General features: G+C 36.1%; 1 long non-coding RNA gene across 1 annotated transcript; it reads left to right on the top strand.

The window, feature by feature from the left end:
• The first annotated feature begins 1,033 nt into the window (after positions 1 to 1,033).
• Positions 1,034 to 23,584, top strand: LOC116662628. Its single transcript, XR_004318600.1, has 3 exons — positions 1,034 to 1,045; positions 19,057 to 19,064; positions 23,516 to 23,584. It is a non-coding gene; the product is annotated as an uncharacterized LOC116662628 (long non-coding RNA).
• The last annotated feature ends 450 nt before the right edge of the window (positions 23,585 to 24,034 follow it).

Here is a 24,034-nt window from a genome sequence, read left to right as displayed (position 1 = left end):
TTTTTGGTATCTAGTATGATGGTCATGTGCGTGTTTTTCCCATTCTACTAAGATGATATGTCACATTGGTTGATTTATTTTAAACCAGCCTTACATTCCTGAGAAATCCTACTTCTTAATGGTATATAATACTTAGGCTGCTGAATTTGACTTGCTTTTATTTTGTTGAATTCACCAGTGAAGTCGTCTGGTCCTAAGTGATTCTTTTTGTGAAGTTTTTTGATTACTAATTCAACCTGTTTACTTGTTATTTATTCAGATTCTCTTTTTTCCCGCAAGTTTTGGTAATATATGTCTTTCTAGAAATTTTCCTCATTGTTATCTAATTGGTTGCCATATAATTGCTCAAAGAATTTCCTTACAATCCACTTTTATTTCTGTAGAGTCTGTACTAATGGTTCATCTTCAACTCCTAATTTTAGCAATTGGAAATTATTCTGTTTTTTTTTTCTTGGTCAGTGCAGCTAAAAAGCTGTTAATTTTGTGGCTCTTTTCAAAGAATCAATTTTTGGTTTTGTTGATTTTCTATTTTTCATATTTCATTTTTTGGTTCTCTAATCTTTACTCTTTCCTTTTCTGCTTTCTTTGGCTTTAGTTAGAATAATTTCTTAGGGTTGAAGATAGGTTATTGATTTGAGATCTTTCTTTTTTATTGTGGACCATTATAGCTATCAGTTTTCATCTGAGCACTGCTTTTATTATATGCAGTAAGTATTGATATTACAGTGCATTTTGTAATTGCCTTGTGATTTATTCCTGGACTCTGGTTAATTAGGAATGTGCTGTTTAATTACCACAGATATGTGAATTTCCTAAATTTCCTTCTGTTACTGATTTCTAATTTCATTTCATTTGGTCCAAGAACATACTTTATATGATTTCAATCCTTTAAAATTTATTGAGATTTGTATACAATTGACCCTTAAATACCATGGGGGCGTTATGGACATTGATCCTCTCCACAATCAGAAATCCAAGTATAACTTATGGTCAGCCCTCCATATCCACTGTCCTCTGTATCTGTGGCCTTAACCAACCACAGATTGTGTAGTACTCTAGTATTTACTATTAAAACTCTGCATGGAAGTATACCTACACAGCTGAAATCCATGTATTCAAGGGTCAGCTGTAGTCTTTCCTAGAAAATGTTCCATAAGCACTTGAGAAGAATGTGTATTCTCTTGTTGGGTGGAGTTAGTGCTAGATGGCTTGTAACATTCTTCATGTCTTCTATTTTCTTGATATCTTCTGTCTAGTTGTTCTACTCATTATTGAAAGCCTCCAGCTAGGTTTCCTTCTGCCTTCAGCTGTTAGATGGGACCGTCTAAGTTAATCTTTTCTCAAGTTTGCTGATTCACTCTTCTGCCTGCACAAATCTGATGTTGATTTTTCCTGCTGAATTTCTCATTTCAGTGATTTTATTTTCAACCACAGACTTTTAATTTGATCTGTTTGTGTTTCTGTCTCTATTGATATTCCATAATTGTTGAGACAGCAGTCTTATACGTTCTTTCAGTTATTTAGACATAGTCTCCTTTAGCTCTTTGAACATAATTAAAATAGCTGACCTAAAGTCTAAGTCTAGGAGGTCCTGCATCTGGGCTTCCTCAGGGACAGCTTCTATTGATTGATTTTTTTCCCTTTGTGTGGGTCATACTTCCTTGTTTCTTTGTGCTGTAAGACTTTACTTGTTTTATTTAGTGGTCAGAAAATGACTAAACAGAAATTTCCTTAACTTTCTCAAATTATCTTTGCTGACATAATTGCTCTGTGTGAGTGTTGGGACACATGTTCAAAACTCAACAGGAATTTTAAACTCTGACTTAGTCTATATTTTCTGATTGTGCAGAGCCTCAGGTGTATCAGGGGTGAGACCTTAAGATCTTCTCATGTTTTTCTTAAACATGCACACCTATCTGTATTCAAGACTAAGAATCCATATTGCTTCCCAGTTTTTCAAAGCACCTGTGGACATCTCACTCTTCAGCTTTCCCTTTTAGTATTTTTGGGAATTGCTCTTAGCACCAAGCAAGTTCAAGTGGCATCAAATAAAAATAAGTTGAGTAGAATCTTCCAGGGAACCACTAGACAGATCAAAAGAATCACTATATTTGGAATGAGCCCCAGTAGCATTTTGCTTCCTCTGATACCAGGAATATGGGCTACTGTCATTTCAAGTCTACTGCTTATATTAACTACCAGGGTTTCATCTCCCTCTCTATAGTGGTCATGTTCACTTCCCTCCAAGCTAGGAGGTATCATATAAAGATCACATGAGTAGGTTCCAGAGAGTTGTAGGAATTACAAGAAATAAAATGGAAATGCTAGAAGTTATTCCAAAAAAAGTGCTAACAGTTCTCTGGCTGCCTCAAGAGAACCAATAAACAGTGGAGAGACTCAGTCAAACTGGAAATATATCAATATTCAAACTGAAATGCAAAAAAAGCAAAATGAAGCAAACAAAACCCCAGACTGTGCTAAAGCAATGTGACAATATTAGAGTCTAGTATAAGCGTTACCAGAACTTTGGAAGTAGAATAAAGAGAAAACAGTACAGAAGAAAGGAATGTTGAGGATTTTCTTAGTCAAAGATACTAAACCCACAGATCCAAGAAACTCAAAACACTGAGCCAGATAAATACCAACAAAAACCAAACTCTTGTATACTGTATTCACACTGTTGGAACCAATGATAAAGAGAAACTCTTGAAAGCAGCAAGAACAAAAAAATTACTTACCAAGGGACAATGATAAGAATGCAGGATTCTATATTCAGTGAAAACATCCTTCAGAGTTAAATGAGAAACACACACTTTCTCAATGAAACAAAAACTGAGTGAATTTGTTGCCAGTAAGACTTACTCTAGAAGAAATGTTGGAGAACAGTTTTTAAGAAGAAGTATGATCAAACAGAAACTTAGATTGACAAAGAGAAATGAAGAATGTAGAAAATGGAAAAAAATACTGTATTTTACCTTCATTTTCAGTTTTTCCAAGTGATAACTGAGGAAAATACAGACTAAATGGTATACTGGGTGTTAATAACATAAAATTCATGACAACAATGGCAGAAGGGATGGGAGAGAGCAATTGGTTATATAATTAAAATATTTCTTACCCTATATATGAGGTGGGATGATAGTATGTGAGATGTGAGAGTGGTTTTAGATTTTTTTTAAGTATGTTCTACCCACTAGAGCAACCACTAAAATATGCTTTTAAATAATATGTAACCAATAAATGAGACAAAATGGATTGTTAAACTAAGTTAAAGCAGAGAAGGCAGAGAAAATAAAACAAGGACCAAGTGGAGCAAATAAAAAATAGCTAACAAGATTCTAGAACGTTTCAACCACATAAACAACCATTTTGAGTGTTAATACTCTAAATGCACTTGTTGAAGGGGAATCTTATATTAGATTTAAAAAATGATCCAACTATATGTTGCCAATAAGAAATCCACTACAAATACAAGACAGTGATAGGTTAGGTAAAAGGATAGAGAAAGATGAAATCATTAACCAAAAGAAGTCTGGAGTAACTATATCAAATTTAAATAAACTACACTTGAGAACAAGGTTTTTCAGGGATAAAGAGGAATATTACATAGTGATAAAAGGGATTAAATTTTCCCAAAGTACTTAAGAATCCTAAATATGTATGGAAGAGCAATAGGCATCACATACTTGAAGAAATAATGGCTAGACCTGAAAGTAGAAATAGGTATATTTGCAGTATAGTTGGAGACATTAGCATGCCTCTCTCAGTAATTCATAGTACAAGTAGCCAGAAATCCAATAATGAATAGATAACCTGAAAAACACTACCAACCAACAGAATCTAATTGAAATTTATAGAACATTCTAGCAAACAACAGCAAAACACACATTCTTCTCAAGTGTACATGGAACATACATCTAGATAGACTACATCCTGGGATATAAAACCTTCACAAATTTAAAAGGACAGAAATTATACAGAGTTTGTTCTTGGACCATAACAACATTAAACTGGAAGTCAGTAATAAGAAGGTATCTGGAAAATCGCCAAGAATTTAGAAATTTACACAACACACTTATACCTAATACATGAGTCAAAAAGAAAGTCTCAAGGGCAATTACTTTTAGTTAGCTGCCTTTCCTCTCAGCTTGAAGAGAGTGATGGATCACAGTGGTGAGGCACTGAGTGGTAGATACACATCTATACTAGATGAGTTTTAGCCTCTTTTCTAAGATTCCCTGTGTACCTTCTAAAGATGGATCTTCCACAGGATAATTTTTAGGTGGTAATAAGTGTGATTGCCAGATTGTGAACCCTCACCTTCCTTCCCTTCTAATATTGGGAGGAACACAGCTACTGTGGCTGGAGTTTAAGAGTGGTACTGATTTTAAAATGTGCTTTCTTTCCTGATTCCTGTTAAGATACAGGGGCAAGCTTTCTATTTCTGCTACCTGTCCCCTCTTATTCATTTTGGTAGGATTTTACTAAACAAGGTTCTTTCCTGTACTTTCTCTCTACCCTTTTATTCAGAAAAATTTTCCCCAGTGATTATAGTTTTTTTTTTAAACTATATCAAATTTTGTTTACAGTGAGAGGTTTTTCATTCAACAATAAGTTTATAGTATTTTGTAACAAGATTTCAACTTGACTGACTTGATTCATGACTGTGGAACAAATGTGAAGATGAACTGTCAATTTCAAAAGTAACTTGGTTGAGAAAAGAACTTGGTATGAAGTGAAAAGGCATATTCAGAGTTGTGAGCAATTTCAAAGTCCACTATGCAATAGTGTTAGTCTAATCACAGGGGAAAAAAGTTCTAAGACATTCACTCAGTCTCTTGCTTGCAGAGAGAAGGTGGATTTTTAAAAGCACTATCCTAGCAGTGACATCTGATATTAACAGCAATTTCTTAATTTAGGCCATTAGATTTTCCTTTCATCACATTTCATCTTATTTCTTTGGACCCTTTTAAATAATGTTTTATCTTGCAAGGAACCTTTGAAGATATAACTTTTGATATACCTTTCAGAGGATATTTTTCATGTGTGATACACGTGCCCAATTAAATCCCTAAAAAATTACTCATAGTACCTTTCATCATTTTTTTCCCAAAATCCCTAATATACTTTATGGTCCCATCTAATTTAAAGGGTAAACATTAACTTCAGTTAGTGTAGAGATCCAACAAATCGTCTTACTATGTTATTCCTTTTCTGATACCATTTTTCCCTTTCCTTTTTTGTAGTATAAAACTATTTATTTAGTACTTAAAATATTACTATGGTGCTTTAGCTTGGAATTGAAGTCTGGGTTTATTCAAAGGCTTTTATGTATTATGAAATCCATAATGTTATATATATAGCATATTGATTATATATAGAGAGAGAGCAAATATTATTCATGGTGGTAACTAATGGATCAAAAAATAACAATCTCAATAGGTATGCCAATGGGAAAAAATACATAGAGAGAAAGAGAGGCATTTCCACTGTTCAAAATATAGATAGACCTGATTTGGTAGAAACCCCAAATGACTTAAACATATTAGACAAGGAAATATTCTTTGCAGGAGCCCCTAAGGCTGCTAGTAATCAGGTGTCTATTTTCCCTACATTTGTTTGTCTTTAGTTGTTATTTTGAAATAATCTTAAGATTTACAGGAAGTTTGCAAATATTTCACAGAATATCACAGTAAAGCTGCCAGCTGCACAGTTTCTCTGTGTGGCTGAACCACACTGACTCCATACGGTCAGCTCTGTCTTAGGCCCACAGTCCTACCTCGTCCCTTTTCTGTGCTGACTGACCTTTTCCTACTCACAAGAGATGAGTTCCTCTCTCAGCTTTTGTTAACTGGAAGATGACTTTTGCTGAAACCAGATAGTTAATGGTCTGTGAGAAATAATGGTCATGAGACCCCCCAGGAGGAAGAAAAACCCCCAGTGCACATTGGCGTGGATGGGCTTCTCCCTTAGCAGTCAGACTCTAGCTTTAGCTTTGGCCCTGGCGTCGAGTGCAGCTGCCAATGCCCCCAGATCACCCTCGCCTGACCCTGCCTGTATGTAAGTTACTCACAGTAGATGTCATAGGTGCACTTAAATGGAGTTGCCCACCTTGTTTTTTCGGTCCCAAAGTTTCTGCTCAGTTCAGAGGATATTATTCAGTAACCCCACTGCCCAACAATCAGAAAGTTCCCATGTATTGCTTCACATAATCCTTTCAAGTACATTACTACCATTTAACAGATTGAAAACAAAACCAGTGAAGATCTCTCATCCAGCAAGTGTCAGGATTTTATCTTCATCTACCCACCTCCAAAGCATTTACTCCTCTACTGCATCAATAAAACATGATGCACCATTAGTCCTCTTTAGATTGCTCCTTGTTAAAGAGTAGAGTAGGACTTCCGGTCAAGATGGCTTAGTAGCAGGACCACGAGCTCCCCTCCCATCGTGACTACAACAAAACCACAGCTGACTGCTAAACAACCATCGAAAAAGACTGGAACCTAGCAAAAAAGATCTTCTTCAATTGTAAAAATAAAGAGGGAACCACAGCTGGACGGTACAAGGGGCGTGCTTATGATATAATAGAGCCCCATACTCCCCAGGTGGGTAACCCACAAGCTGAAGAATAATTAAGTCACAGAGACCCTCCCAGAGGAGTGAGAGTTCTGAGCCCCACGTCAGGCTCCTCAGCCCAGGGTTCCAGCATTGAGAAGAGGTGAACCCAGGACATCTGATCTTAAAGGCCAGTGGGGCTTAGCTCCAGCACTGAGGGAAACAGACTCCACTCTCTTGGGAAGCATACACAGAATTTCACATGTGTCAGGTCCAAGGGCAGAGGCAGTGAATTCATAGGAACCTGGGCCAGACCTGCTTGCTGGTTCTGGAGGACCTCCTGGAGAGTTAGGGGGTGGCTGTGGCTCACTGAAGGGACATAAAAACTGGTGGTGGACATTCTGGGAGTGTTCATCTACATGAGCTTTCCTGGAGGTTGGAATCTTGATTGGATCATTAGCACTAAGACCTAGCCTTGTGAAACAACATAGTGGGTGGGAACACAGCCCCCACCCATCAACAGACTTCCTGAGCCACAAATGCCTCTAGACACAGCCCTACCCACCAGAGGTCCAGGACCAAGCTTCCCCCAGCGGTGGGCAGGCACTGGCTCCTCCTGCCAGGAAACCTGCATCGCCCTCTAGTCCAACCTCATCCACCAGTGGGCAGATACCAAAAAGAAGAAAACAACAACCCCAAAGCCTGTAGGAGGAATCCACAAACACAGACTCTACCCTGGGACTAGCTGGACCCTGGCCCTATAAATTTTGGAATTGTTTGTTCTAGTTCTGTGAAACATGTCATGAGTATTTTGACAGGGGTTGCACTGGATCTGTAGGTTGCTTTGGGTAGTACAGCTATTTTACAATCCAAGAGCACAAGGTATCTTTCCATTTCTTTGTATCATCTTCAATTTCCGTCATCAGTGTTTTAATTTTCAGAGTATAGGTAACTTCCTTGGTTTAGTATGTTCCTAGGTATTTTGTTGTTTTCGATGCAATGAAAATGTTTATGCCAGTTATAAAATTCTAGATTTTGAAGTAGAAAACAAAAGTGAATGGAGGTCTGCCAATGGCAAAATATCCTTTTCTATGGGTGAGTCATATTCCATTGAACATGCTGCAACTTCTCTACCCATTCATCTATTGATGTGCCCATAGAATACTTCCATATCTTGATAATTATAATGTTGCTGTTAATAGCAGGGTGTGTGTATCTTTTTGAATTAATTCTTATGTTGTGATTGGCTTTATTCCTTTGATAACTATGTAAGTTTAAAAAGCTAAAGATCTAAATGTTCTTAGAAACAATGAACAGTACATATGTGTAAATTTTTTAAAATGTGCAATATATTGTGTATATGTATTTATATGCAATATATTGTATATGTGCAGTCAGACTGTAACAATTCTACCTAATAAAACTGAAAAACAAACAAACAAACAAAGAGTAGAGTAGTAGGTACACACACACCAGCTTCAACACCAGCTTTCTACCACTGGTTTTGCAGCTAACAAGCTGTGCCTTCAGGTCTGTAACTGACCTCCTCGGGGCCTTAATTCCTTCAGCTTTAGTAGAAAGGAACTGAAGTAGCTGGCCCATAAGGCTCCACTAAACTCTACAGCTTGCTGATTGTTTTGGATTCATTCTTCCCATGCTCAGAACATCTGCCAGAGGCGTATAAAAGTTTTGTGGGGCCCAGTGCCAAGTTCATCTGAGAGATGCTTTTAAAGAATGAGAACGGAACACTCTTACTACTGCAGACTGTCAAAAATGTATGTCAGTGTGAACATATTTGTAGGGCCCTATCCAGGGCCTTAGAAGAGGTGCGTGCAAGCTTCCTTGTGAATTTGCCTTTAGTGACACCACTAAAAATGGCTTTTGTGGCCTGTTCTGTTTGTGGGTGTGAAAGAGAATTTAGTGGTTACCCAGGAGTACCCTCTACCCTCTCCTTTTCTGTCCAAAGTATGGGTGTGGGGAGTAGAGAAGTGGTCCATTCTTAGCGGATAGTATAAGAAAAAGGAGTATCTTACTCCCAGGGAAGTTCAAAAAGCCTCTTTAAGAACCATACCAGGTAGGTAAGACAAAGTTGCTCTGGTTATGAAGACAAAGGAAGTATCAAGTACCTACTTATTTTCATTTCAAAACTAGGCAGTCAACAGTACATCTAGTAAACCCACAGACATCGACAAAGGAGGCAAGAATATACAATGGAGAAAAAACAGTCTCTTCGGCAAGTGGTATTGGGAAAGCTAGACAGCCACATGTAAATCAATGAAGTTAGAACACTCCCTCACACCATGCACAAAAATAAACTCAAAATGGATTAAAGACTTAAATATAGACAGGATACCGTAAATCTCCTAGAAGGGAACATAGGCAAAACATTCTCTGACATAATTCTTAGCACTGTTCTTCTAGGGCAGTCTACCCAGGCAATGGAAATAAAAGCAAAATCCAACACATGGGATCTAACTAAACTTACAAGCTTTTGCACAGCAAAGGAAACTAAAAACAAAAAAGACAACCTACAGACTGGGAGGAAATATGTGCAAACAACGAGACTGACCAGTCAGAATGGCCATCATTAGAAAGTCCACAAACAATAAATGCTAAACAGGGTGTGGAGAAATGAGACCCTTCCTACACTGTTGGTGGGAATGTAAATTGGTGCAGCCACTGTGGAGAACAGTATGGAGGTTCCTTTAAAAAACTAAGAATAGGCTTACCATATCATCCAGTGACCCCCTCCTTGGGCATATTAGAAAACTAATTCAAAAAGATACATTCACCTTAGTGTTCATAGCAGCACTGCTTGTTTACAAAAGCCAAGACATAGAAGCAACCTAAATGTCCACTGACAGATGACTGGATGAAGAAGTTATGGTAAATGTGTGTAAACACATACACACACACACACACACACAATGGAATACTATTCAGTCATCAAAAGAATAAAATAGTGCCATTTACAGCAACATGGATGGCCCTGGAGATTGTCATTCTAAGTGAAGTAAACCAGAAAGAGAAAAACAAGTATCATATGATACCACTTACATGTAGAATCTAAAAAAAAAAATGACACAAATGAACTTATTTACAAAACAGACACAGACTCAGACACAGAAAACACGGTTACCAAAGGGAATGGGTGGGGAGGGATAAATTAGGAATTTGGGATTTGCAGATACTAACTACTATATATAAAATAGATAAAACAACAAGGTCCTACTATACAGCACAGGGAACTATATTTAATAGCTTGTAATAACCTATAATGAAAAAGAATATGAAAAATAACATATATATACATCTATAACTGAATCACTATGTTGTATACCAGAAACTAACATTATAAATCAACTATACTTCAATAAACAAAAACAAACCCAAAAGAAAAAACAATGCATCTGTATATTGGAAAAAGCAAGGACTCCCAAAAACTATTGTAAAAATACATTTCTTAGAGACTATGTTATAAGCAATTTGGTAATCAAAGATTAATGTAATTAGTGACATGTCACATGATAAGTGTATTTAACAGTATGAAAGCTACATGTAACTGTAAAAATAAATGTGTTAAGTATGGCTCAATCAACATTAGGTCTCAGGCTGTCCTGCCTTAGCCTCATAGCCCACTTACACACTTGATCTCAGAAAAATTCCATCTCACAAAACTCCCACTTTGCTGTAATCTAAAATATATTCTGCATACTCATGTTTTCTGTTGATTTCTCATCTGCCTACTGTAACTCATTTGTTTGTATTTGTTTTTAAGGAAGATACAGCTTTCAAGTAACAAAGAGGACATTTATTTCACTGACATCTAAGATGAATTACCAAACCCTCCAAGACACAGGAAGAAGAGGTTCATTATTTTCCCATGTTGGTTAAGGTCACTGAGGAAAACAATAGTATGAAAACTTATTATTGCAGGGAGGCCTCAGCATCAACAATGAAATAATCTTTGATACTGAAAAGATGTATTATCCCTAGAGCTATGCCAAACTCAGTATCTACACAGAATGTTCTTTTTTTTAAGTTCCAGTAACTTGTGTAAGTTCCAGTTCTCTAAGAGCAGCTTTGACTCGTTTCTGTTAATTAGGAATTTCCTCTAGTTTAATTCTAATTCTATCAGTCAGAACAACTTCATTTCTTATAATGTCGTTTCTTTTTATTTCAGAATTGTGTGCCACGGTATAGAATTCCCTATTTTCTTTCTCTTGAGAAAATACTCAAGCAAATGAAGATCTTATGTATAACTTGTTAAAAAAGAGGATGCTACATTTCATGTGCTTGTGGATACTGTTATTCTTTGTACTAAAGTATTAATACATACCTTCACTTTGAGAATTATCGAAGTTTGCTAAATGCAAGAAAAGTTTACTTTAATATTGACAATGTTAACTGCTATTAACTCATAGATTAACATCAAATGACATTTTATTCTTGGAATAAAAGTGAAATATGACTCCTCTACTCTTATTTAGAATTTTACTATTAGCTCTGTGGAAATTGCCTGAAAAAATGCTTTGTATATGAATTCAACCAATTACAGTGATACTGTTGCAATTATACAATCGACTTTCCTGAACGCAACTTCTCTTCTTTACTTACAGCTGTGTTTAGTAATTTTCTAGAATACACCTATCTGCTATGTTCTCTAAACTTACTGAAGAACTGAATAAAGTTATATACCTCATTACATGTTTAGAATATGTCTATTATATATACATATCTAATAAAAAAAAACAGCTAGATCTTCATCTGTAAACATTTAATGGCTGGAATTTGGGAAGTATGGTGGCAGTGGTGACCACATAGATTTTGGTCTTCCCAAATACAAGTTAGAGCTAGATCAAGAAACCAATGAATGTGTCTTCTCAAACTCCAAGATAAAAGCAGGTGGCAACCATGGGACCATAAGAGCCTTCAGACCATGATACAAGTCCACAGCTCAGTTCTCAGAAAGATTCAGGTTGAATCAACCTGACCAATGAGCTGCTGTTTGATGGTGTCCTGAAATGGGCAGCAATCAGATGAATGTATGCTCCATACCATTCAGTCTTGGGCTGGGAGCAGCCTTGGGAAAGCAGGCCTCTGTCTACTATGATAGAACCAATGAGCAGCAGATGGAGACTGATAGTCAGCAGTGTTACCCATAGCAGGTTCCAAAAGATATCTGAGCAGAACACCTCCCTGGCTACTACAGTCTACACATTACAACTCATACATGGTTCTCATTGGACTTTTTTTTCATGAAGGTTACTGACAAGAACCACAGTGCCTTTTTCCCCTACTGTTGGTCTTCGAGCCACAACAGGGTAAGAATTCCAAGTTAACGTTTAGAAAAGATAGGACATGATAGAATATGTATGTGAGGCTGGATATTCAGCATCCGTTGTGTGTCCATGAGGTTAAAAGTGATAAAAGAAAAAGGATATAAGGGACAAAGAGTACATTATAAAATTAAAATAGGTATATTTGATGAAGTTAAACATAGAAACCCTAGTGTCTAGAATTCCCAAAATCAGCCTCTGAAATAAGAAATAATGAAGAATTGAAAGTTCAAACTAGACAAATGAAGTGAAAACTGAACTCAAACATATACCGAGATGTATAATTCTGTAAACAAAAGATAAGATAGAAAATATGAAATGGAATTTGAAGTATAGAAGATAAAAAAGGTCTGTTAGACTTCTAATATTGTCTTCAGAAATTTAGAGATAATTTAAAGAATATATTCATTAATAAGGCAGTATTAATGTTTTCCAGAACTAACTTAAGTTATTCAACCAAACAACAAAACTATAATGGGTGCCAAACATAATAAACAAAAGCTAGTCCATATTAAGACACATAGTATAAAAATTACTGATTTAGCAAGTAAAGAAGATAGTATCACATTGTTCATCAAGGGATAACGTACTGACCACAGCAGCATTGGGTCTTGGAAGTTACTGAAATAAGCTCTTGAAAGTGCTGAAAGAAATTACTACAAATATAATCTTACACCAACCACACTATTATTGAAGGATAAATGTGAAACAAAAACATTTTGGATGTAATAAAAGGTAGAGAATTTGCCATTCTTCCTATGCTGAAAGAGCTACTAATGGATGTACCCCAGCAAGAAGGAATAAAGACCCAGAAAAAGGGAAGGGGATGTAAGAAGTAAAGAAAATGGTAAAACATATGGGTAAATTTGTATAACTATTGTGTATAAATACTAACAAAAGCTAGTGTCAGTTGATTTAGTTCTGGTAGAACTAAAATTTAAAAACAATGTAAAGGATGAGAGAAGTAGCTGGTTCAATTTAAATCTTTTAAGTGCCTTTGCTGACTCCACAGAAGAAGAAAGATACCTACTAATTTAACCTTTCTGAAAATTGTTTTAAAGTAACAACTAGAATAATGTAAATAAAAGTCTCCAAATTGAGAAAAAAAAGAATAAAGAGTATGTAATTTGGAACAGGCATTCTTAATACGGACATTTTGGGCCAACTGTTTGCTGTGTGGCATTGTCCTATGCATTGTAAGATGTTTAGTAACATCTCTAGACTTACCCATTTGATGTCAGTAACATCCCCCTGCATGTTGTGACCACCGTGGCAACCGAAAACAGCCTCACTTGGTAACCACTGATTAATCTAAGAGAGAAAAGGAGAAAAAAGAAAAACAGTCATTAGAAAACACAATATGTGTGATAGAAATACTTCACATAGTTGAGTGATTATAATTAATGTAAAGTTGTTTTACAAATCACTTATTTAAACAAACTGAATTTTAAAAATCACAGCTATATACTGTTTCAAAATTGATATAATGATTCAGAAAGGTAGAAAATTAAGGAGTAGCCAAAACAAAATACCAGACAATTCTGTAAAAGAAAGGTGATAACAGTAATATTATGAGAATGTAAACAGAATTGCATAAATAGGAATAAAGGACAGTATCTAAAATATAAAGAATAATTCACCAAGATTAAAAAAAGCATGTGCTGCTATAAACTTTTTAGACTAAACTAAAAATATATAAAGCATGAATGAAAGTCAACTAATAAAAATATTTAACATATTTTAATTTTTTCAAACTGAATCAACCAGTAGAAAATTAATATAAATACTGACTAAAGGGTAGTTTATATATAAATAAATATTTATATATTACAATACTACATATTTCATAGTATGAATATATGAAGCATAATTTATATGAAATAAAGAATGTATACATATATGTATATGTATAGCAACATCTAGATAGATCAGTCTCAACATGCTAATAATAATTCCATAACCACTGCCAAACATACGAACCCTTTGCAAAATATGATCATGTTTTAGGACACAAAATGACAAATTTATAAAAAATTTAAAAAGCACTATTAAACACCATAGAAGTCATCTCCTTTGCACACCGTGAGATACAAGAAAGCCCTCCACTATCCCTTTTTATTTGTGGAACTTGAAAATAAACACTTCTAAAAAGCTCTGTCGCTTATAATGAATACCAGTTGAAATTACAAAATATCTGGAAATACACAAAAGTGGAAATAAAACCATGTTTCTTCCTCTGAGCCCTTAAACCCTAATTTCCAGGTTGAGGAAGAGGCCCACACCGCTAGCCCGCTCCCCCACCGGTCACTTGGCCGTTGACAGGTATAAAGAGATCATAGTATCAGATCCAAGGCATACAAGAGAAACCTTCCCATTAAGACCACAGGGATTAAGCCCACATTTCTCAGAAATTTCTAACCCTGTTGTTGACAAGAGGCCCCCTTTCCCTCGGACATCTACCTAAGGAACAAGTAGAGAAAGCTCCAGAAACTCACCCTGTTATATGCCGTCCTGCATCCTTGCTACCATTTATCTGCAGTGAATCCATTGAGATTAATACCATGTCTGTGTATGTCAGTCACCCCAAAACTCCCTGGACTGCCAGGTTACCTTTCTATTTCCATACCTTAATCTGAAAGCTCTCTTCATTCCTGTTATTTCTCCTGTTGCCATCTTAACTCCTTAAATTCTTTTACTCTATCCCCTGAAATTCACTATTATGCATAGTTGTACATAAAATTCTCTGTACAGTCAACACATTATCTCAGTAATCCTTTCATTTGTTTCCCTCCAGTTGCAATCCAGAGATCACCTGGATACGCGAATTAGTGCACAAATTCCCTTGCAAGGTCTCTCAATGGTGACTTTATTCTTCTCAGTGGTGGCTTTTTCTTCTTAGAGTCCTTATGTCACTGCTCTTGGAGTTAACTAGGAATTCTTTTATTTCTAAGGCCACATTTAGAACATCATTCCACCTTTTTGGTAGCCATCTTCAAGGATAATCCTTAATAATTTTTAATCTCCTTGCATTCACACTTCCTTATAGTCATCTCCCATGCTGACTAGGGCTGCCCTGCATAACAAATATGTTGTTGTGGGAAATGAGAGTGTGACCTCGAGGCTAGGTCACAGAAGACATTGAAGCCTCTGTCTTTATTCTTCTTGAGTCACGTGCTCTGAGTCTGGCTACTGTGTGTTGAGGACACTTTGCCAGTCCTGTGGAGAAGTCCACATTTTGAGCAACCGGGACCCTCCTTCCAACTACCAGCAGCAACTTGCCAACAATGTGAGTGAGCAGTTTTTGAAGTAAATCTTCCAGACTCAATAAAGAAACTCTGATGATCCCACAGCAACATCACAGGAGAGATCCGAGGCAGAAGCACGCAGCAGAGCTGCTCCCGAATTCCTCACCAACAAAACTGCTGAAATATTTGCTGTGTTGTTAAACCCCTAAGATTTGAATTAATTGGTTTTGAAGCAAAATGTAAATAATACAACCATTCTTTCTAAAATCCCTAGCTTTGACCCTCAACAGACTTCTTATCAATCCCCACATCTCACTACTGTCACTATCTGCCTGTCGCCCTAGGACATCACCCTTAATTTTCTAATGATTTAAGCTCTGCTCTCACTGTGACTTTTCCCAGTATTACTCTAGTCATAATCCTTGGAAGTTTCAATATGTATAAATATAATCCTTCCAACACTCTAGCCGTTCAGTTCCTTGAACTCTGCTCCGCCAATTATTTTGTCCACATTCCTAGTTCAGCTGCTTACTCCAGTGGTTATACCAAAGAATTTACAATTGTTGAATATTTTAATTTTTCTATGACTTCAATTTTCTGTATCCTACTCTGTTATCACCAGCTTCTCTCTGCTAGCTCACTCACGCTAGTGCCCCAATGCCCACAATACTTCAATCATTTTTTTTAGATCTGTCATCTGTGATTCCCTGTGACTTGCCTCTGTCCTTCACTCTGATGGACCTAAGTTCTGACTTGACCAGGGTACCCCTACAAAACAAAGTCCTTGTGAAGGTCAACAGTGATCTCTTATTGCTTAATCCAGTGGTCATTCTTCACGTTTCCATGTCTTCCCCTCAAAGGTTTTATGACTGTTGACACAACTGCTCACCCCTTTGTCCTTTATGTATTTTCTTCACTTTATTTCCAGAACAACAAACTCTCTTCCTCTTACCTTTCCATATCTTTTTTTGGTAGTTTCCTCTCTTTTACCTCAGTTTCCAGTGTTGAAATTCTTTAGGGCTCCATTGTTGGTATTTTTTTCATCTATACTTTCTTCTTTGGTAATTCTATTCATTCTAATAGTTTTAATACCATCTCTGTGTTGACAAATTCCAAATTTATTTCTCCGGCTCAGATCGGTCCCAAATTCTAAACAAATATTATTTACCTACTCCACATTTCAAGTGAGAGGTGTAAACACTTCTCCTACCCACGAGAAACTGGATTCAAAATATTTTCTTGCTCCACTTACAGCTCACATATTCGCCATTGATGGCACATCACCCCTCCATTTGATCTGGCCAAGTATTTTGAAGTCATAATTGTGTACCAATACATTAGCAATACATTCTCTCCTTTAAAATTATATACAAGGTGTGCCCAGTACTGTAATTCATACCACCTGTTCTTGGCCACCATTCTCTCTCAGAGCATCTCTGATTCCTCCCTGCATCTCTTTAATCTGTCCTTCACAGCAGCTGGAGTTGTTAGCTATACGTGTAAGTCACATATCCCCTCGGCTAACTCTTTTACCTTCTTAAATCTTTGCTCAAATTTCTCCTTTTCAATGAGGCATGTGCTAACTTTCCTATTTGATATTGCATTGTGCCCCCACTTCCCTCCCAATCTTTCTTAACCTCATATGGGTTTTATATTTTCGATGGTACTCATCATTTTTTAAGGATCAAACTATTTCTCTAAAAAATTTAATAAAATAGGTAAACTTAGAAGTAAAATGGAAAAAAATTGAGGGAGGGTGTTCAAATACAATGTTAGGAATGAAATGGAAACATAATTAGAGATAACCATACAAATTACCAGAAAAAAGAAATCTTGTGCACAATTTTCTGCCAATAGCTTTTTGAAAACTGAGATGAGACAGACATTATAATTTTTTTAATTTATTAAATAAGAAAACCTAACTGTACCAATAGACAGAAATGAGAATAATAATAGTCTAAAAGCTTTGACAAACACCAACTAAAAAGTTGGTTCAGACATTGAAAAGCTGAATTTACTAAATAGTTCTGAAAATCAGTATCCCCAGTGGTGTTACCAAAAAATGGCTTGTGTGCCCGCAGCGCAGAAAGCCAGATTCTGGCAAGTGGGCTTTTGCTGCAAAGTAAGTGCTCATTTGCTGGGCACTAGGCAAGAAGAACACACAGCTCGTGCTCAGAAGACTCAAATTCCCCAGTGGCTTTCAGGAAAGGGTTTTTAAAGATAGTGTTAGGAGAGAGGGTTATAGGATGCATGATCAATTTGTGGACCTTCTTCTTACTGGTTGATGGTGAAGTAACAGGGTGATGTTTCAGGAATCTCAATTTTCTGATTCTAACCAGTCTAGGTTTCTCGTGTTTGTGATCTGCATGTATTCACTGTCCAAAACTTGGGTGATGGTCTTAGTTTCTACAGAACAACTCAAAGATACACATCAGACTGTTATCTTTGGCCATTCAGTAGGAACCAGGAGTCCTGTGACTCTACTGTCCTAATCACTAACTGCTGGAGTCTGCTCTTTAGAACTAGGGGATAGTGTAGGAGAGTTAGCCTTTTTTTCTACAAACAAGAAACAGGGGACATGGAAGGGCTTTTGCACCTGGGAAGGACTCCCAGGGTGCTGCTTGATTCCAAGCCCCCTTTTCTTTGATACTCCTTAACCCTGAGGGGAACAAGGACAAGAAAGGAAATAAAGTTCTGGACAGAGAGATTAATCACAAACTTAGTGATGATTAGGGGGCCTCGGTTTCACTAAGACAAAATAGAAACAGGTATAAAGGTACCCAAGTCATTTTCTGAGGCTGATATGACTGTCATGAACTAGGAGCTTCCAATATAATAAAAAAATATAGGGCTCACTTAGTACTATTGATTTAAAAATAAAAAAGTAATTAGCTCCGAAAAGCTTTTTTTTTGGCGAGGGGGAGGGGCAGTTAAGTTTGCTATATTGTTGCTCTCATGCTGTTCACTGTTCTTAAAGTTGGGTGATTCTCAGATGAGCGCATATTTTGTATCTTTTAACCTGTTTGTGGATACTTACTGGTTTACAGTTTAGTTGTCCTTTATTTTTTGTTACTGGGGATGGTCTATGTAGGTGTGGACACAGCTTCAGATAGTCTATCTTACTTCCAGTGAATGTCAACTTATTGCTGAAAAGTGGGCTATAGTATTTGCTCATTTAGACTCTTGAGCTCTTCCTGCCTACTGGATATAACCAAACCTGTGCCTGTGTCCTTGCCCTCCTAACCACAATTCTGAAATGATTACTCAAGGCTAAAAGAATAAATGTTCTGTTGTTAAATCCTCATTTTGGGAAGAATTTAACAGTGAGAAAGGATTTTGCAATTCTGTGTGTGTGTGTGTGTGTGTGTGTGTGTATGATTCTAATACAAGACTACCAGCCATAATTTTTATAGTACTGGGCTGAAAAGTGGTCTCCCCAAAGATATATCCAAGTCCTAATCCATGAATATTATCTTATTTGGGGGGAAAAAAAGGTGTTTAAAGATCTGACTAAAGATTTTGAGACGAGAAGATCATTCTGAATTATCGTAGACACTAAATCCAATGACAAGCACTCTTATAGAAGAAAGACACGGGGGGGGGGGGGGGACACAAACACTGAGGAGAAGACAAAGGCAGAGACTGGAGTGATGTGACTACAGCCAAGGGATGCCAACTATCGCCAAAGGCCAATAGAAGATTCAAGAGGCAAAAAATGGATTCTCCCCTTTATGAGGAGTACAGCCCTGTCAGTACCCTGATTTTGGACTTTCAGCATCCAGAACTATGAGAGAAAAAGTTTCTGTAGTTTAACCCCCAAGCTTAGGTTAATTTGTTATGACATCACTAAGAAACAGTTACTTTCCTCTTTCTGGAAGATACCACTTCTAGTTTTCGAATATCTGTGAAACTAGTCTTTTTTGTTTTTTTTTTCAGTTTACTATCCTATACATTTTATAATTTGGTTAAATTCTTCAATATTATCCAATCCACTTGCCATTTTTCAGAGATGCCTCATGAAATTTGCGTCGCTAAGTGTTTTTAATCACTTAGAAGCAGAGGAGAAGATTGCCCATCGCATTGTTTAATTTACTGAGTTGAATCAATCTTCTTCATATTCTGAATGTACTATTCTAATCCATTTTAACATAGTTACTATATTACAATTATTTAGAAGGAACTTTAATTTTGATTTCAAGTACTTCTTCAATTTCATTATTTTCATTTTACTTAAATAGCTTGAATCAAAATGATTACAAAATACATAAAATGAACACTCCAACTAGTTTTTTATTCTAGTGTATCTTCCTTTTAGTTACTCATGTTCAAGTTACTCCAGCTATAATACAAAAGAATGAAAATGTAGAAATTAAATAATATTGTGGATAAAGCATGTGGCTATCAGGCCATTTAACTTAAATAAGATTAATTTGGGAAGAGGTTTCTAAAAGAATTGATACGAAAGTGTTAGCAAATTTCACTTTCACTTAAATTGCTTTCATTGCTGATGAAAAAATAAGGGATAAAAATTAAAGTGGTAAATCCAGGGGGATTTGCATTATTTAGACTGTTTTTAAAGTTTCATTTCACACACTGAAGTTTTGAGAGCCTTGATTTTTTTTAAATACATGACAGATAGGATTCAGCCTTAGAAGACTGTGCTTTGACACTCTACATCAGTCATACTGCACACACTGAGATTTATCATCATTCACGGGCATTTTACACTCCTGTCAGAGGTTTAAAGCATGGTTATTAACACTTGTATTATAGACTTTGAAGAAGCCCCTAGGGTTCTTCAGTCAGTTATGCAAGTTGAAACAGTAAATAACTAACTCAACTGCTAGAAGAGAAAAGACAGGTTATGTTTGTAGAGTTTAACAATCAAAACAAAATTATTGGTCTCATGGTAGAAATTTAAATCTTGTAATTAAGCTTATCACCCTGTGACCTGAATGCTGATTTCTGAATTGATGTTGAAAAAAGCTGCTGATTCCTAAGCTCCAGGTGGCACCGAGGAGACAGCTACAGTGAGAACTGCTGAAGACTCTGCCTGTATCAGGGATGAAAACCCATACACTTCACACGAGTGATTCATGGCTGTTCTAAATGGTGAAGTGCGTGAAGAGAAAGAATTACAGTAAGAAAAATGATTATGATTAGATATTATTTAGACCCATTTCTTAACCCATGGGGATTGCTAGAAAAAGTTGAAGTGATATTATGTGAAAGTTTACAATCACTTCAGCAGAGATGGAGAACTAAACTCCATTAGCCTTATTTCAAAAAAGGCTTTATATCATATTAACGAGTGAGTGAACATATTTTAAAAGGGGTTTTTTTTTGTTTCTTTTTAAAGAAGCATAAGATCATTGAACAAATACTTGGCAATGTGATTTGTAAACACTTTCTGGATGAACTTTCGTCTCTCTGGAAAAACATGTTTACAGACGATTTTTCTAAAAGCCTAGAGCCTGTCATATACAAGACCAGGAAAATGAACCTCCTTGGAAACTGGTATAAATGATGGATATCAACTGTTAAACCAATATTGACCTTGAAAGTCTATACACATAGATCATCAAATTTTATATATGTCCTTTGATTACAGAACTAAGTAATAAGTAACAATTAAATCCTTACTTGAAGAATATTATAGTAACTGAAAAACTACTTCCACAGAACACCTCCTGAACCTCAGCCGTCATCAGATCTTAATCTGAAACGTCACATACATGATTTTGCCCTGACACTCCATTTTCCTTGCCAGTTAGAGGTAATACAGTTTAGCAGTTTATCTCCAGCTAAGTCCATAATGAGGCAGGTAATGAGGTCCCAGCAGGTGAACTGTGCCATCCTGGCTCTCATATGTTGAATCAGCCCCTCAGATCAACACTAGTGTGGGAAATGCACAGAACCCTGTAGGTCCTCTCCAAATATAAAGGCCCCGGCCCCTCCATGTCCCCTGCCTCTTGTTTGTAGAAAAGCTGAAGTCTCCCAGGCCTCGCTGAGTCACAAAAGAGCAGATGCAAGCAGTTAATGACAAGGACAGGAGAGTCACAGACTCAGTGTCTGGTGCACACCCCTGAGTGGTTTTCCAGATATTCTAACTGGCACTAGAGAGAAAAAGCTAACTGCGTGATGACCAAACTGCAGCCATGACATGAGCTGCTCCATCTTGAGCAGTACTTCATCTCTGCTTAGTGCAATTACAAAAACTGGCCTTAAGAGAATGGGGTAAACATTATTGCTTATTATAATCTGTATCTTTCTGTGTATCAAAATAATTGTAGCTTGTTCTGCCTGTACATGTAAACAAGCAACTAAAACTGTCAGCGAAGAGATGCTTCAAACCCACGTTGATATCTTTCACTGTAAGATCTCGATGCCCTTTCTTAGTATGAAGTTACAGAAGACAGACCTCTGTCCCTATTCCCATAGAAATGAAATGATATCTGATTGGGGGCGGGGGATTTGTTAAGCAGCTCTTTGTAGAAAACTGCCCTCGGTGGGAAACCCCTTTTCTTGTCAATTTAGCAAAGCTATATTGTAACAAACTTTTAAACCAGGCACCCCCATGCTCTACTCCTCTCTGGCCCCAGCACACCCTTCAGATCTTCTGATCACACAATACCTTGCCTAACCTCTTTCCATAGAGCAAAGAAGTAAAAATGAAGAATAAGTAATTTACAGATGACCAGATCTCTTCCCTAGCTTCCCTGTCAGTCATCTCATGAACAAACTATGTAAACAAGGTAGCATCTAAAGATCACAAGACATCATCAAGCCTGCAAGCAGTGGGAGACAGTGATTAGTCTGATCCTGTATCTCACTGAATAACTGTGGTTACTTCCTTTTTCCCTTTAAAAAGTTTCAAGGCCAAGTAGAATCTTCAGAGTCGGTTTTGGGGGACACTGAGTCCACCATCTCCACAGATTACTGGCATTCTGATTAAAAGCAGCTTTCCTTTCTACCAACAATTGCCTCTCAGTATTGATTTTCAAGCTGAGAGTGGTCAGACTTGAGTTCTGTGACATATTTTGCTACTCCCAGGGTTTCTCTCTGCTGGATATTTCAGCAGCTAATAATGTAAGGGGATCATCACAGCAAAAGCTCTTCCTACTTTGTATCTCCCTGTTCCCCGAACTGACTGTGGCTTATATGAGTACTAAGTCTGAAACATATTTTGCAACATCTCATGGGTTATAGATATATAGAAGCTCAGATGTGTAAACAATGCCAAATATACCCTCATTTAAAGTTTTTATGTTTTGTTTTTTCAAATATAAGAGGGCTATTTACAGACTTACTGTATAGACTATAAACCGTATGTCAAAAAATATATACTAACTATACATAGTAAATGATGGTGGCATTGTTTTGTCAGTTATTTTTTTTATTTCTTTATTATTCCATACTGGCTTAGCAGTATTTAGAGATTTAATATTTAGAAAACTTAGCATATTACTTAATATTTTAATAAAGTGAATATTATAAACTTCTGATGAATAATAAATAATTATTTATCTTAGACTTTAAAGTTTATAAATTACTTTTCATTAACATTTTTATATTTAATAGAATTGGGAAGATTGTTTTAGAAAATTGGTTAAAATAATTGCATTTCCTTTAATGATAAAAGATTTTTAAAAAACTGATAAAAATAACATATGTCCTAACTAAACTTTCCTTCATTAATTATTAAGTTATGAGTTGACTATAGATTTTGTTATTTTCGGTTTTCATTTATTCTGCTCTAACCACTCCCAAAACATACCTATTTAAATCTTATTTAATAATTTCTTTAATTTAACAATTTCTTTAATTTAATCATTTCTTTAATAATTGCTTTACTTATTCAATTGCTTTCTGTTCTAGGTTTTCTATTACATTAAGTACTTTATGTAATCAATTAATTAGTTTGAAAACCTATGTTATCAAAGCATAAAGTTCAGAAAATTCAACCAAATAATTTAAAAAAATAGAATTATGTCATTAGATCTATAGTTGATTACAGGGTGAGAAATTGCACCAAAGAAGCTGACCTGGACATTAGACAAAAACTTTGAATGGTATAAACTACAAAAATAAATTTTATTCTGCATTCAATGTCATATTTGGAATTACACAGCAGGACTTATTTTCATTTGATACATCACATTGCAGAGAAAAGTTTTTCACACCTATTTCCATTGCTGCTTTCATTCTTTTTACATATGTTTTAGAGTCATCAGTGTGCATACTCTCAAAGAATCTGTTTCTAGTCTTACCTAAAATTCTAATGTTGCTTGCAATAACGTGGAAAAAATAGTGTATCAGAACAACTCTGTGTTCACTCTTTAAGTCATGTTTTAAAGTCCATCCAAGAGCTAGTTGTTACATATTGTAATGGACAGGTTTTGCTTCAGAGGCTGATTAATTTTATCGATTAACACTACAGCTGATTTACTAGCTTTTGCCTGCCCAGAGAATACGTGATTCCTTGAGAAATAAGGTGAAGCTTGTTGAAAAACACTTGCCAAGCTGTGTCCATTAGAGCAGAACCGAGAGGAAGCTGCTTCTTTTCCAGTGAATTAGACCGAATGAGCAGTCGCATGAACAAATAAAGTTTTCTGCTCTGGAAATACTAAATATAAGCAAAAGCTTAAACACTATGTAATTATAAAAAGAAAGCTGTGGTTGTGATGCTTATAGCATCAAAAAAATTCAGTGTTCAGTGTAGGCTGGGGAAAGAAAATAATCATGTAGATAAATTGCAGTTATTTTGTATTTTTTAGGTTGACAAATTTGCAGGGTTTTTTTTGAATATTCTTTATGTTCTTACTTATTTTTCAGGATATACATTTAGACAGAATTATGTACAAAGATAATGGCATTCAAAAAAATCTGTTT

This window comes from Camelus ferus, chromosome 3 (assembly GCF_009834535.1).
Source record: "Camelus ferus isolate YT-003-E chromosome 3, BCGSAC_Cfer_1.0, whole genome shotgun sequence".
NCBI classification, from domain to species: domain Eukaryota; kingdom Metazoa; phylum Chordata; class Mammalia; order Artiodactyla; family Camelidae; genus Camelus; species Camelus ferus.
The sequence above is the reverse complement of the archived record's forward strand: the minus strand, read 5'-3'. Positions and strand labels throughout refer to the sequence as shown.